The sequence below is a fragment of the Ictidomys tridecemlineatus genome, chromosome 3 (assembly GCF_052094955.1).
Source record: "Ictidomys tridecemlineatus isolate mIctTri1 chromosome 3, mIctTri1.hap1, whole genome shotgun sequence".
Lineage (NCBI taxonomy): Eukaryota > Metazoa > Chordata > Mammalia > Rodentia > Sciuridae > Ictidomys > Ictidomys tridecemlineatus.
Window position 1 is genome coordinate 119,063,274 of NC_135479.1, and position 13,425 is coordinate 119,076,698.

General features: G+C 30.4%; 1 protein-coding gene across 3 annotated transcripts in view; it reads left to right on the plus strand.

The window, feature by feature from the left end:
* Naaladl2 (N-acetylated alpha-linked acidic dipeptidase like 2) overlaps positions 1–13,425 on the plus strand; it is a 1,184,425-nt gene that overhangs the window by 27,753 nt on the left and 1,143,247 nt on the right. Inside the window, exon 2 of one of the 3 annotated variants that reach the window (XM_078043672.1) lies at positions 2,930–2,996. The exons of the other annotated variants lie outside the window; for them this stretch is intronic. The gene's annotated coding sequence lies outside the window, so the exon portion shown is untranslated. The remainder of the gene's footprint in view (positions 1–2,929; positions 2,997–13,425) is intronic. 3 annotated transcript variants of the gene reach the window in all.

Here is a 13,425-nt window from a genome sequence, read left to right on the forward strand (position 1 = left end):
ATTTAATGCCATTGTTTTATAAAGAACTCATAAGAAAAATGTTTGCTTATAGGTGAATTCTATTTTATTTTGAGTATGTTTTCTTAAATATTAATTCTTAAAAATGTTATTACTTATTTCTTTATAGGAATGGTTTTTATCAGGGCATTTATTCTTGGTTGTTGCAAAATTCTTTAGAAATCAACACAAAACAGTTTACTGAGTAATTGAACAAATTGATGCAGCCACCATCTATATAAACAGAAGTTAATTTAGAGTAAATAATTGTTTTCACAAATCGTTGAAGTTAGAACTAAAATTTATTTTCTGTTTTTTAATTCTTAAAATATTTAAAATTTTATTTTTAATTTTTTCTAATTAGTTATACATAACCTTAGAATACATTTTGACATATTGTACACAAATGGAACACAACTTCTTCCTCTTTCTGAACATGATGTAGAGTCACACCAGTAGTGTAATCATATATGTGAATAGGGTAATAATGTCTGTCTTATTTATTTATTTATATATGACAGTGGAATGCATTACAATTCTTATTACACAAATAGAGCAAAATTTTTCATATCTCTGGTTGTATACAAAATATATTCACACCAATTCATGTCTTCATACAGTACTTTGGATAATAATAATCATCATATTCCACCCTCATTTATAACCCCATGTCCCCTCCCTTTCCCTCCAACCCCTTTGCCCTAGAGTTCATCTATTCCTTCCATGCTCCCTCTCTCTAATAATGTCTGTCTTTTTAAAATTGATTTAATGGTAAAGTTATTCTCAAAACATTTTGTAAATAGAGTATATATGGATTGTCTTTTTCAAAAAATTAGGGATAGAAATATGGAAGTAATATGAAAACCAACGAAATATTGTTAAAGTGAAATGCAAAAATCTTTATTATTGTAGATACTCTGTATAAAATGACTGATATGCTGAAAGATAAAGATACATCTGTATTTAGAATTGAGAAGAATTAATTTAGAGAATTAACTTAGTGTTGGTAGAGAGGCCATTAAGTGCACGTTTGAGTTAGGAGATAATAGGTCTCACATCATTGTCTTGAAGTGGAAGTATGAAAGGTTAAAGAACCATTTGGAAAAGTATAACACTGAATGAACTGAGCAAAAAGTAATCCAGTTCATATTACTATATAGTTAGAATAGGAAAAGTCCTTACAAAATTAAGGTTTTGTTTATTTTTTAATTGAGTATAAAATAGAGACACTAGTAGACTTTATAAAAATGGTAATTCAGTAATCCCATTTGCTTTATTGTCAGTGTTCTCTCATATTACTATGAGCTACTTGTGAACAGCTTATATTTCTCTTGGCTTTTATTGGCCATAGGAATATGCAGAATTTAAAAGTACAAGTAATTATTCAGCCTCAGATAACTTGTATGCAGTGAACCACCATTTTTTTTTTGAAGAATGCTACATAAAATACACCAATATATAGACTAGGAGCCAGTTAAGAAAATAGTTTTGTTGCTGGGTCTGCAGGGAGGAATTTGTAGATTTTTGTGAGATTCTATAGAAAGTCAAGCAATCTGCATTATACCATATATCTCCTATGGGGAAGAACCAGCAGGATTGCTTATGGTTCTTAACTATCTCTGCTTAGTATGCTTTTGTCCTAAGAAAGCTTTCCACTTGCTGCAAACAGTAATAATGTTGGAACATTGAGAGAAAAGATAAAAGAATAATGGAAATATCATATAAATGAGAAGGACCTTTAAAGTTAAGCTTGATAGAAAAACTTGGAGTCAAGTTGAAGGGTAATTAGATAAACTGATATGATTTTGCCTACATTCTTTATTTTAAGAAATAACTATCAATTGGGAAGGGGGCTTTAGTTTGAGTGAAAACTATCTTGTTATTTTTTGTGAGTCCTAAATAATAAACTGAATGCTATACTCTAATTATAATCCTTTTACTATTTTTGAGCTATGATATTTCTTGGTGTTAACATTTTTTTAAAAATATATAGGCCTTATTGTCTTTAGTTTGGAGCTGATTGCATAAACTAATGTTGAAGCCCCTTTGAAGTGCTTTATATTTGTAGGAACAATGCATATAAAACTGTAGTATTCTAACCTTACATTCTAATCTTATTTCAACTGTATTGGTGATAATTTTTTGGCCTAAACCATATTGTTTTTATTGTACAAAACCTTTATCCATGAGTTAAGCTCTGAAATGATCTATATAACTAGTTGTTGTATTAACTTTTGGTATAATTTTATTGTAATCTTTTATACATATGGTAATTTCTGGTACTTTTCTGGGAGGTGGGGCAAGGGTCCTATCATTAAGCCATTTACCTGAATTTAAGTAAAGTAGAAAGTTATTTCTCTTTCATATAACAGTGGCAGGATAGTCCAGAAGTGGTTTGTACGCTTGAGTTATTTTAAGTGAATAAAAATTTTGGCAGAATTTGTGTAATGTATCAGCTAGTTATTCCAGGAGTATAATACATTAAAGTTAATTAAAATAAAGAAAATGTTTGAGTTAGACAGAATGTGCTGAATATTTAATTTATATATGATTATTTTTCTTTGGATTAAATATTTGTCATTTTTGGATAGACAATAGCTCCTTAAGATATTTTATTATTCCCTCTTCAAGTGAAATGTTAAATGAAATATAATGTGAAAGTGTTAGACCATATTTTCTTCCTCAAACAATCAGAATGAATTTATTCATAATATCAGGGAAGAGGTTGGTGGCCATGTTAAAGTATTTTACTATTGTTATTTTGGAGATGATTTTTGTATAAAGGCCTAAGCAACTTAGGTGTTTTACTTCAGGAACAATGCTTTAATGTCTTCAAGATACTGGGAATTTTAAAGTATATGTAAAGTTGAGTGTCCATTATATTGATTTTCTTTTTAATTTTGAAATTTATTTTTATGCACAACAAAAACAGGTGCCTGAAGAAGGTCTTGGAATATATCCCTTGTAGGAAAGGGGGACTACTGTATATGTATGATTAGGTGGGTATATTTTAAATATAATTATTCAAATAATTAATGTTGGAAAAAAGTAATTTTGACACAGTTGAACTTTAAATCTTTTATGTGTACATGTTGGCACAATTAATGAAATTTATTAGTGATCTTCTCCCATACAGGGATTGAATTGTATTTACCTTTGTGTTCCTGAGTCCAGTACAATGTCTAGTTCAGAGTACATATTCAGTGTTTACTGAATGAGTTTTGACACCTTTTCTTATAAAGTTATATGTCACTGTTTAATTCAAGCTAATATTCCAAATTTCTTATGTAAACCCTGAAAAGTTAAATGAATTTAGATGTTTTCCATATATACTGGTTAATCATATTTAAATTGTAATGCTTTTCTCCTGTGAGAAGTAATCTTTTAAGTAAAAAACAGGATGTCTGAACTACAGCATATTTTTTATTCTAATGCTTTAGCAATGCAATTTTAATTTTTAGTCATAGGAAATATTGTTTTTTATATCAACTTTCTATTTTAGTCATTTCTCTAATACTTTCTGTTTATTAATTGTGCTTATCTTTATTTTTTACAATTTTATATCTTTTTGCCTAAAAATGCATTCTTCAAGTTTGTTCTTTCTTTTTTGAGAATTATAATTACACATAGTATTTTGCTTCATTTTGACAAAATGATACATGCAAGTTTTTATCTTAATACCATGATCGCCAGTCTTCAGTGTGCATATAGCTATGTGTTTGTGTGTCTATGTTTGTGTTTACAGAGATAAAGTTGCTATATCAAAGAGACAACTGTAAAGGCTGTCTTGTATATATGATACAAGACACAGTTAAATATGATAGAAGTTTCTCATTCTCATTTCTAGAAGTCCAGTCTGCCAAAGTTTTTATCTTCACAAGGTTATCAATCTCAAGTCTTTACTGCTCTGCAGTCTCCTAGGTTGATGTCCTTGTCTGCAAGGTTAAATTTGTGTGACTGCTGGGTTTGCATTTTAATTTGAGAAAATAAATAAAGTGCAAAAGTAAAGGTAAGCAACTTTCTTTTATGCCTGTCATCAAAATTTCACATTCCATTGGTTAGAACTTTCTCACTTGGCAATAACAGCTATACAAGAAGTCTGGAAATACAATCTCTATATGAGTGACCACTTATTTAGTAAAATGGTTATTATAAAAGAAAGGAAAATGAATTTTAGGTGACCACTAGTGGATGCCACAATGCTTTCAAGTTATATCAAGCTGTTTCTTATTTTTGTCTCCTTTGTACTATGAGGTAATTAAGGAAGGGATCAAGGGAAGAATGCAATATTCCTGTTATTTTTATTTTTTGGAATGTGCCTGCTGTGACCTAGCACAGTGGTGTGTCAACCCTAATTAGTAGGACTCCCAATGAGAAAATTAAATCTTAGGAAATGGTAGTTGTGTTTAAGGCCCAGGTAACTCTTCCTCATGTAAAGACTTTCCTTTCATTATCAACCTTAACAGAATTTGGTCTTGAGTTTTATTAAGGGAGATGGGATTTTATACACAGGGCATCTATGTTTTCTTCTTTAATTTTTCTGTGCTGGGAATCAAAGGCAGGAACTTTTCACCATGCTAGGCATTGAGCTATACCCCCAGCCCGGAACTCATCTTTAAATCCTTTCATTTCCTTCTTTCTCTCTTGAAACTTGAGGCTTTTCAGATTAAAATAATGCTGAATTCTGCATTGTTGAAACTGAAGATATTCAAAGACTCTCATATATTCTGGTGGATATATAATGAACCAGTACTTTGTAGTTCTATTCGTTAATATTTGTGAAAATTACCAACACATGTATCGTTTAATACAGCATTTCTATTTATACAGGTATTCTCATATATGAAGCATGAAGTATTTATATGATTATTTTTTCAAAATTAATAATAATAGGAAAAGTTAGAAACAACCTAAAACATTGATTAGGGAATAGTTAAATAAGTAGTGGTGCTTCTATAAAATGGAATGCTGTATAGCAGTATCAAATGGTGATGAAACAGTTTAAATACTGAAATGTATTAAGATTTATTATGTGAAGAAAAAATAAAAAAAAGTTGTGGAACAATATGTTATAATATGCTTTTTGTGTAAAAAGAAGGTAATAAAATAATATATGCTAATATACACTTGTGTGTTTATATATACATATATATATATAAATCCATGTTTATCTTTATCAAGTATCTATAACTCCAAATAATTATAGTAGAACCAAAATATTTTTATTTAGGAATTATGTTTTAAATTTTCTTTTAGGAATCCTAATTTTATACTTATAAGATTATGTATATTTTATTATAGTAAGGAGATTTTTAATAAAACAAAATCATAGTGTGTTTATTTTAGAAAAATATAGTACTAGGTGTTTAATTCAACAGTCTATTATATAATTCTCTTTCATCGTATCCTTGCTATTTGGTTATTCCTGTGTCTGAAAACTGTTACTAATGAAGACTTTATTATCTTCCTGAGATAACCTGTCTGTTTAGTTACCTATAGTAAGAAAACCCAAGGAAAATGTCTAGGATGAGACAGAGAGCTACAAACTGGATATTATGAGCTTAGAGATACACAGAATTCAAAATGCTTCCTTGAAATAAGAGGTCAAATTGTCTTAAGGAATGTTGGTATAAAGAGGGTCCATTGTTCCAACTTGTGGCATTGCATTCCATTGCTAAGTAGTATTAGAGTTCATCTTTATATAAGGGTAAAATCTAACCAGAATTACCCCTTTCATGACTTTTCTGCATGCATTGGTTCTTAACTCTGTTTTATGACTATTATTTAAATAAAGCCTTTTTTATTTCTTTGAAAAGACATCAGGCTAAAGTTTCTTTGTTTCTTTTACTGTTTTTCATATGATATAATTTCCATACTGTGTTTCTTCTGGCTGTTTTCCATTAGAAATGTGCTGTGCACTGTGCGGGGCGCTGGGTTCGATCTTCAGCACTACATTAAAAAAATAAAATAAAGATGTTGTGGCCACCGAAAACTGAAAAATAAATATTAAAAAAATTTCTCTCTCTCTGAAAAAAAAAAAAGAAATGTGCTATGCACAAAAAAGTACAGTCTCTAGACAGGATCTAAGTATACAAAAGGTAGAAGAGTTCTCACAGGACTTGTTTTAGGTAGTGCCTCCATGTGTGTTTGCACATTTTAATTCTGACTAGGATTAAGTTAGTTTTTTTGGCATCCAAGAAACATTGTTGTCTCATTTTGAATTGAGTTCCATTAGATGGACCTATATGTTTTCCACATGAACTGTTAGTAATTTTTCACATGAACTATTGTTATCATTTCAAATTATCATCTCTGAAAAAGTTTCTAAATTTTTTGCATAAAATATTCTTTTATTTTTCATTTGTTCAAAATTTTAGAAAATAAGGGAGATTTCAGATAGTACTCAAATACAGGCTTTATTAATAATTTGTCCTTGCAGATATTCTTTAGATCATTGTTTTCAGACTTCAGGATGCTACCTTTTGTTAGTTTGCAAAGTCAATTTAATGACTAGCATTTTTTAAAAAGAAAATGGAATTATATAAAATGGAAAATATTGTATAGCATTGCATGAAGAAAATATAAGTATTTTATGAATATATTTTAATTAAGTACTTTTATATATGCATAGAGTTGACCTATATGTATAGAGTGCATCTATACGTATAATGTATGTATTAAAGTGATCACAGTGAAAAGAATATCATTTTCATATTTTTTTGTTTTCTTTCTGTATCTTCCCTCTTTACTATCTCCTTTTCTTTCTTTCTTTGCCTCCTTTCTTCTCTCCCTCCCTCATCCCTTCCTTTCTCTTTTACAAAAGTGAAATCCTATTTTGCATGCTTTTCATAATGATTACTCATTTAACTGTGTTGTGAATATCTTTCTATGGCAGGTTTTTGTCACCAGAGGCACTTTAAATTAAGAAGATTGTCACTTATAGTTGCTCTATCATTAATTGATTCTGTCATTGGTTTAAATGCTTCCATTTTATTGGACATTTTGGTTTTTGTTTGGGCTGTTACAAATAAATCAGCTGAATACTTTCAAACATCCTTAGTTATTTTTTCTCATGGATCATTTCTGAAAATTGGATTGGTGAATCAGAGGATCAACATATTTTAAAATCTTGCCATAAAAAGTTCCCAGGTTCCTTCAAGAGTTGCTTCTTCTGCATTGTCTACTGATTTGATATTTTAAATACGACATGCTAATTGTTTTTCACTTATATGTTCAAAACTGGTTTTCGTAACAATGTTAAAACCTTACATTCATTTATTTTATGTCTCAACATAAATATAAGCTCTTCCTTAAAAATCTGGAGTCCTTTTACATTACTCTGTTTTCTAAAAAAAATAAGATAGAGCTCTAAATTTATGCTGTTTGTAGAGTTATTATTTATAAACCTATTACATCTTGTTGTTCCCTAGTAACAATGTTATAAACATTTTGTGTTCAAATCTTGAGACATGATACTTGAAACATTGCTCCCCATTGGTAATGATCTACTAATCAGTTAAAGATTTGGGCATATATGTTTAGCCAATTTTGAAATAGCCTGATTGAAAGGTTGTACAGTTCATCATTTTCTTTTTCACAAGAATTTATGAGGCTATCTAATATTTCTGAGTATTTTTATGAGGCATTATTCATAGTGGTTATAAAAATAAGACCTCTGTATGTAGATAGTTCTCAATTTCATTTTCTGTCCCATGATTGATTAGATTCAAAATTTTGGACAGATTGCATCAGTCTTCTTATCCCTCATTTTAAAATGGCAATAATACTATCTTTTCTCACAGTATTAGTGTGAAAATTAAATGAGATAATATTTGGCATAAAGTAAGAGCTTAGTAAGTACTAGCTATTACTGTTAATAACTTCGATGTGTCCATAGTTTGCAGGTTTGTAATTCCAGTAATAAAGAAGAAAATTAAAACCTGTCATGACTTCATAATGAACTCATGATAGCTCTGTGTGAACAGTGCTTCCTTTTATAAGAGCTCAAAAATCATCCATTAATTTTTTTTTTTTTGTACTGGGGATTGAACACAGGCCCTCTAGCATGCTAGGTAAATGCTGTACCACTAAGCTGCACCCTCAGCCCTTATAGAATTGTTTTTAAAAGAATGTTTTCTAAAGGTTTTCCAGGGCTTACATAAGTCTCCATTCTCTATAGTTTCTATCCTATAATCTTTTTTAAAATCAGGATTTATTTTCCAGTCTCAACCCTCTGGCACTGTCAGTGATCATATCTGTACTTCATGAGAAAATTCTGGGTTAGAATTTGTCTGAGACTGAAGAGTTAGAATCATTCATGTAAGACAGCTAGGCATTCTTATTGTCTCTATCTATCTTAGGCTTCAGTAAACTTTTAACCATGTTTATTATAACTTTTCCAGTTTAAAGATGGTAGAATTAAATAGAAATCAAATAGTTTCACATTCTTTATCATTTATTTCTATTCATTTGGCAAGTATTTATTGAACAGCTAAGTCTACAGCACTCCTTTGGGTGCTTGGCAGAAATAAAACTTGTCCTCAGAGACAACCAGAGTGTGTGTGAGTATATATATGTGTATAATGTGTAGGAGGAATTGGTAAGTGTTGGCAAATGAGGGAAGGATACAAAGTTTTACTTACAATATTTCTCTTTTAAAATTTTAACATCACTTTGTTTCTTTGCTTTAATATAGTATTTCATTAAACCTGAGGATAAAAATCATTGTTATGAGACATGTTCATTGATAATTACTCTTAATAGTTCTTGTATTGTCTTTGGTTGCTGTTATTACATATATCCTTTCTCATCTGGGATTTTAATTTTTCCCTGAAATTTGAGATTTAAATTATGATGTTCACATTTTGCTAACCATGATATTCTCAGTGTATACCACTAGGTTAAGTTGCATCTTATAGTGGAATGAATCCCAGTGTTGCTCATAACCTGAAGTTGCTGTTTATAAAGCCATCTACACAACCAGCTATTCCTTTTACTTTTCCATATTTCTATGTTTCCTCCAATATCACTACCTTCCATGCATAGGAGAGGTGAAAGTATCACATAGGTTTCAATTTCTGGTACTTGTCTGTTTAGGACTTCATAGGTTTTTTAATGACAGAATTGTGTTGATGGGGTACAGTGGAAAAGCATACATTTTGGAATAAGAAACTTCTGTTTAAGCCCTGATAAACTTTTCTAGTTAGCTGTGTGATTTTTTTCCTGTGTTTCATGGTTGAGGATTGCTAAGTTTTGTAAGCTATTCTAACAGTTTTAGATGATCTGCTCCAAGAAAATACCACTTTGTACTGCAGTAAGTTAACTCTATAGAGGATTATTCTTTTCCATACTCACTTTTTAGAGTGTCCAGAGTCACTATCCCATATGTCTTTTTCCTCTGGTTAATAATAGGAATCACCTAACCTTCTTAACTAAACCTTTTTTCTTCCCCCTTGAACTCTCATTTTTTTTTTATGTCAATGGAATTTGGTTTCAAAGTTGAAAGACTTGGATAACCTTTCCCTTTCATGATTACTCTTTTTACTTGCCAACCGGTTTTTCTTATTGAAAAGACATATTGTGCCTAGGCATATTTAACAGCCTTTTAAATTATGTTCATAATTAAGAGTTTACCTTACTTAATGAGAATGATATAAAAGTTGGCAAAGCTTTTTTTCTCCTTTTATTCCAAAGGGGGAGAAAGAGGAGTGATATGGTTATAATATTAACCTTGTATTAAAAATGATAAAATGTGTCAGTTTTTAAATAATTCACTATTTATTTAGATGTTATTTAAAATGAAGACTGTCTTGATAAATTCAATTTTGTGACTAATATAACATTTCATCTTTTCACAATTTAGTGGAAATTATATAATATTCTCTATATAGTGTCTAACTGGTTTAACATTTCTGGTAAAAATTTCCTCAGGCTATTGATTTACAAATTTTATTAACAAAGTTGTAATTAAGTTTCCTTTTAAACACTGAATATAGTCATGAGTTTTCAGAGTTTGAAATTTATAGTCACAAGTTTTTTAAATAAATGAAACATTCTCAAGTCATATTAGAAATAAAACTATTTGACTCAAGGATTAGTATACAGTAATGAGAAATGAGAATTGGAATATGTTTTGCCAGGGTGATTTTTTAAAAAAATATTTATTTTTTAGTTGCAGTTGGATACAATATCTTTAACTATTTAATTTATTTTTATATGGTGCTGATGATCAAACTCAGGGCCTTCCTGTGCTAGGCAAGTGCTGTACTGCTGAGCCACAAGGGTGATTTTTGACATTACTAAAAGTGTAAACCAACCTAACCTAACCTATAAAGGAAGTTACTTGAAAATAATATCTACATAGTAATTGATATGAGTAGAAAGTTGATAAAATCTATACTTCTATAGTTCTGTGTTTCTTATAAACTTCTGCTGCTGTCCAAATTACATTGTTACATTGTATGAATGCATGAATATGTGACAACAAATCCCATCATCATGTACAACTATAATGCACCAATAAAAAATGTGGAAAAGTTCTTCTGACACTTCTTTTGTTATTTCTTTCATTACTTTCCACTTTCTTGCATTCAAAACATAGTTCTTTTCAGGGGATTCTCAGTCTTGCCATAGTTCTGTGTATTTCAGCACATGCTTCTTGAGGCTTTTTGCCATGCACTGTGCCAAGAATATAGTGCATGAAAATAAGTCAGACAGGGTGTTGTGCTTTCAGGGGTCTTCTAGTGTACTATGGGATAACTATGAATGAATTTCCAATATTATATTTAAGTCTCAAAGCAAGTATAGCAATTGAGAATTTTGTTATTAAAAAATATTTAATAAGGGTATAACTGTTTATTCCATTGCATTAGTTGCAACACAGTGTTAACATAGGCAAAACTTCCTGTCTTGTCATTTTCAATCTGATACACACTGACCTTACAATGATTTGATTATATGTAAAATTATATTATGAAGGAGACATCTCAGATTTGTAGAGAGAAATAATATTTAATAAATAGTGTTCAGAATTTTTCTTACGGCATAGGAACACACTTAGATTCTTAACTGACTGAATATGTATGTATGTATATATATATATATATATATATATATATATATCACAATAAATTCTAACTTTATGGTAGTAAAATTTTAAAAGGCCATGTAAATTAGAAAGAAAAATTTAATAAATTAGCAAATATCTGGAGAGAAAAAGAATTTCAAAATCTAAGAGGAAGGGAATAAATTATTAGGGAATATATGGACTAATTTGATGAAATAAAAGCATTTCTACTCAAAAGTCAAACAACTGTGTGGGAAACAAAGTGGAGAATACTGTTGCTGTAGTATGTATTAAATACATTTCAGAAAAATTTTAATTAGTGAATGAATAAAATATGTGATGACTATAAAAATAGTGACTCTAATATTTTATGTAATTAGGAAATTAGTTTTAGTTTCACAAAAATCCATTTATAGAAACTAACTTTTGAACAGAAAATAGTAATTTGTTTATGAAAGGATTGAGAATATTTCTAATTTTAATGATATAAACATAGAGTATTAAAAAATCACATACTCTGTGAACATGAATCAAGTACTCATTCATTCTTCAGACATTATTTAAAGATTTAATATGTTCCAGGCAGCACAGTAATTACTAAAATGATAATATTTATAATGCTTTTCCTCAAGGATTTCACACCTTTCAAGGGGGATAGTTCTTTTTCTCCTTTTCTCTTTTTCTTTAAGGATAGTCCACCAATCCTTCCACCCATTTATCTATCCTCCAGACATTCAATAAATTTCTAGAATGTATTGAACCTTTTGGTAGTTGTAGGGATATTAAGATAAAAAGTGATACTGTCATTAAGTCAGCCACTCGACCAGCACGCTAGCTTCATAACAGAGGTTCAAAAGCATAAAAATTAACTAGTGAGTTTAAATTAAAGAGACATGACTCTCAGTTACCTTTATTTGCCCAGCTCAGAGACTGCTCCTCCTAGCTCCTGCCTCCAGCTACCTAATGCTGGTAGCCAGGTTAATAAGAGAGGCCAGTGAGAGAGAGGGAAACACCAGGGAGTGAGCTTTTTTTGGGGAACAAAAAATTCAAGGGAAAATTCTATCCAATGAAGGTCAAGGGGGGCAGCATTCCAAGGTCAGGGTCAGTGATTGGTCTTCAGGTCAGTGATCAGGCACACCCCCACATGGACAAGCCCTCGCACCTGGGGCAGGGTGGGGAAGGCTCTGACACAGTGTGTCTAAGCGCCTCACACCCATCCTGGGAGATGACTCAAATCACGTGTGAGAATGGCTTCTCACAATTAAGGAATTTAGTTAAGGAGATGGGCAGAGGAAATGGGTTAAGACATTCAAAGGGGTAGATGACGTTCCAGAGAAAATATATTTAAGATTTTTGAGAGAAAACAGACATTGTGTTGGAGACCTTAAAAATGGGCACTAAAATATTAACGTATTTTATTTATTTAAATTTTACCCTCTCAACACAATTAGAAATGTTGTTCTTTCCAAATGTAATATTTAATGAGTGGAGTGACAAAATTCTTATGAGAACAACATCATTAATTGTGAAAGACCCCTTACAAATTTAGTAAAGTAAAATCAGATTTTGCTAAACATCTGTTCTGTGTGTGTTTTTTTTTTTTTTTTTTTTTAGTGGTTTTCAAAGGCTAAAAATAGAGGAACAATCTTGTGTTTGTCATAAAGGGCAGAATTGTTCTTGATAGAATAAAGCATGTGCAGAGGAATGGAACAAACTATCCATGAACTTTATAGATTTGTTATATTGTGATTCTCCTGTGTTGTACTATTATTTTCACTTGATACTTGCTTATTTTTCTTGTGGATATTTTTTGCACTTATTTTCAGTTTTCCCGTTATCTTTAGTTTTCTGTCTTATTATTAATTTGATCTCTAATGTTTCATTGTAAAGTTCTAAATTTTTCATAGTTTATTCAAATGGTTCAGTTTTATACTTAAAATTTTTTTCCTATGGATGTAAATGCTCAGAAATGGCTACAATTCTGAAAATCTGCTGTGTGCTACATAGTTTTGAAATAAATTGCACATTTTTTTTTCATGTTATGGAAAAGCTAAGGCCAGTAGTTTAATAATAACAACTAGGTACTGAGAAAAATATGCATTTTTTTAAAATCTGGGATTGAATTTAGGGTCACTCTGCTGAGCCACATCCCCAGTTCTATTTTATATTTTATTTTGAGACAGGATCTCACTGAGTTTCTTAGCTCCTCACCATTGCTGAGACTGGCTTTGAATTAGCTTTGATCCTCCTGTCTCAGCCTCCAGAGCTGCTGAGATTACAGGTATGTGCCACCATGCCTGGAAAATAAGTATTCTTATAAATAATCATTATGTGCTTCTTAATGTCAGTTATCTCTTATGCTT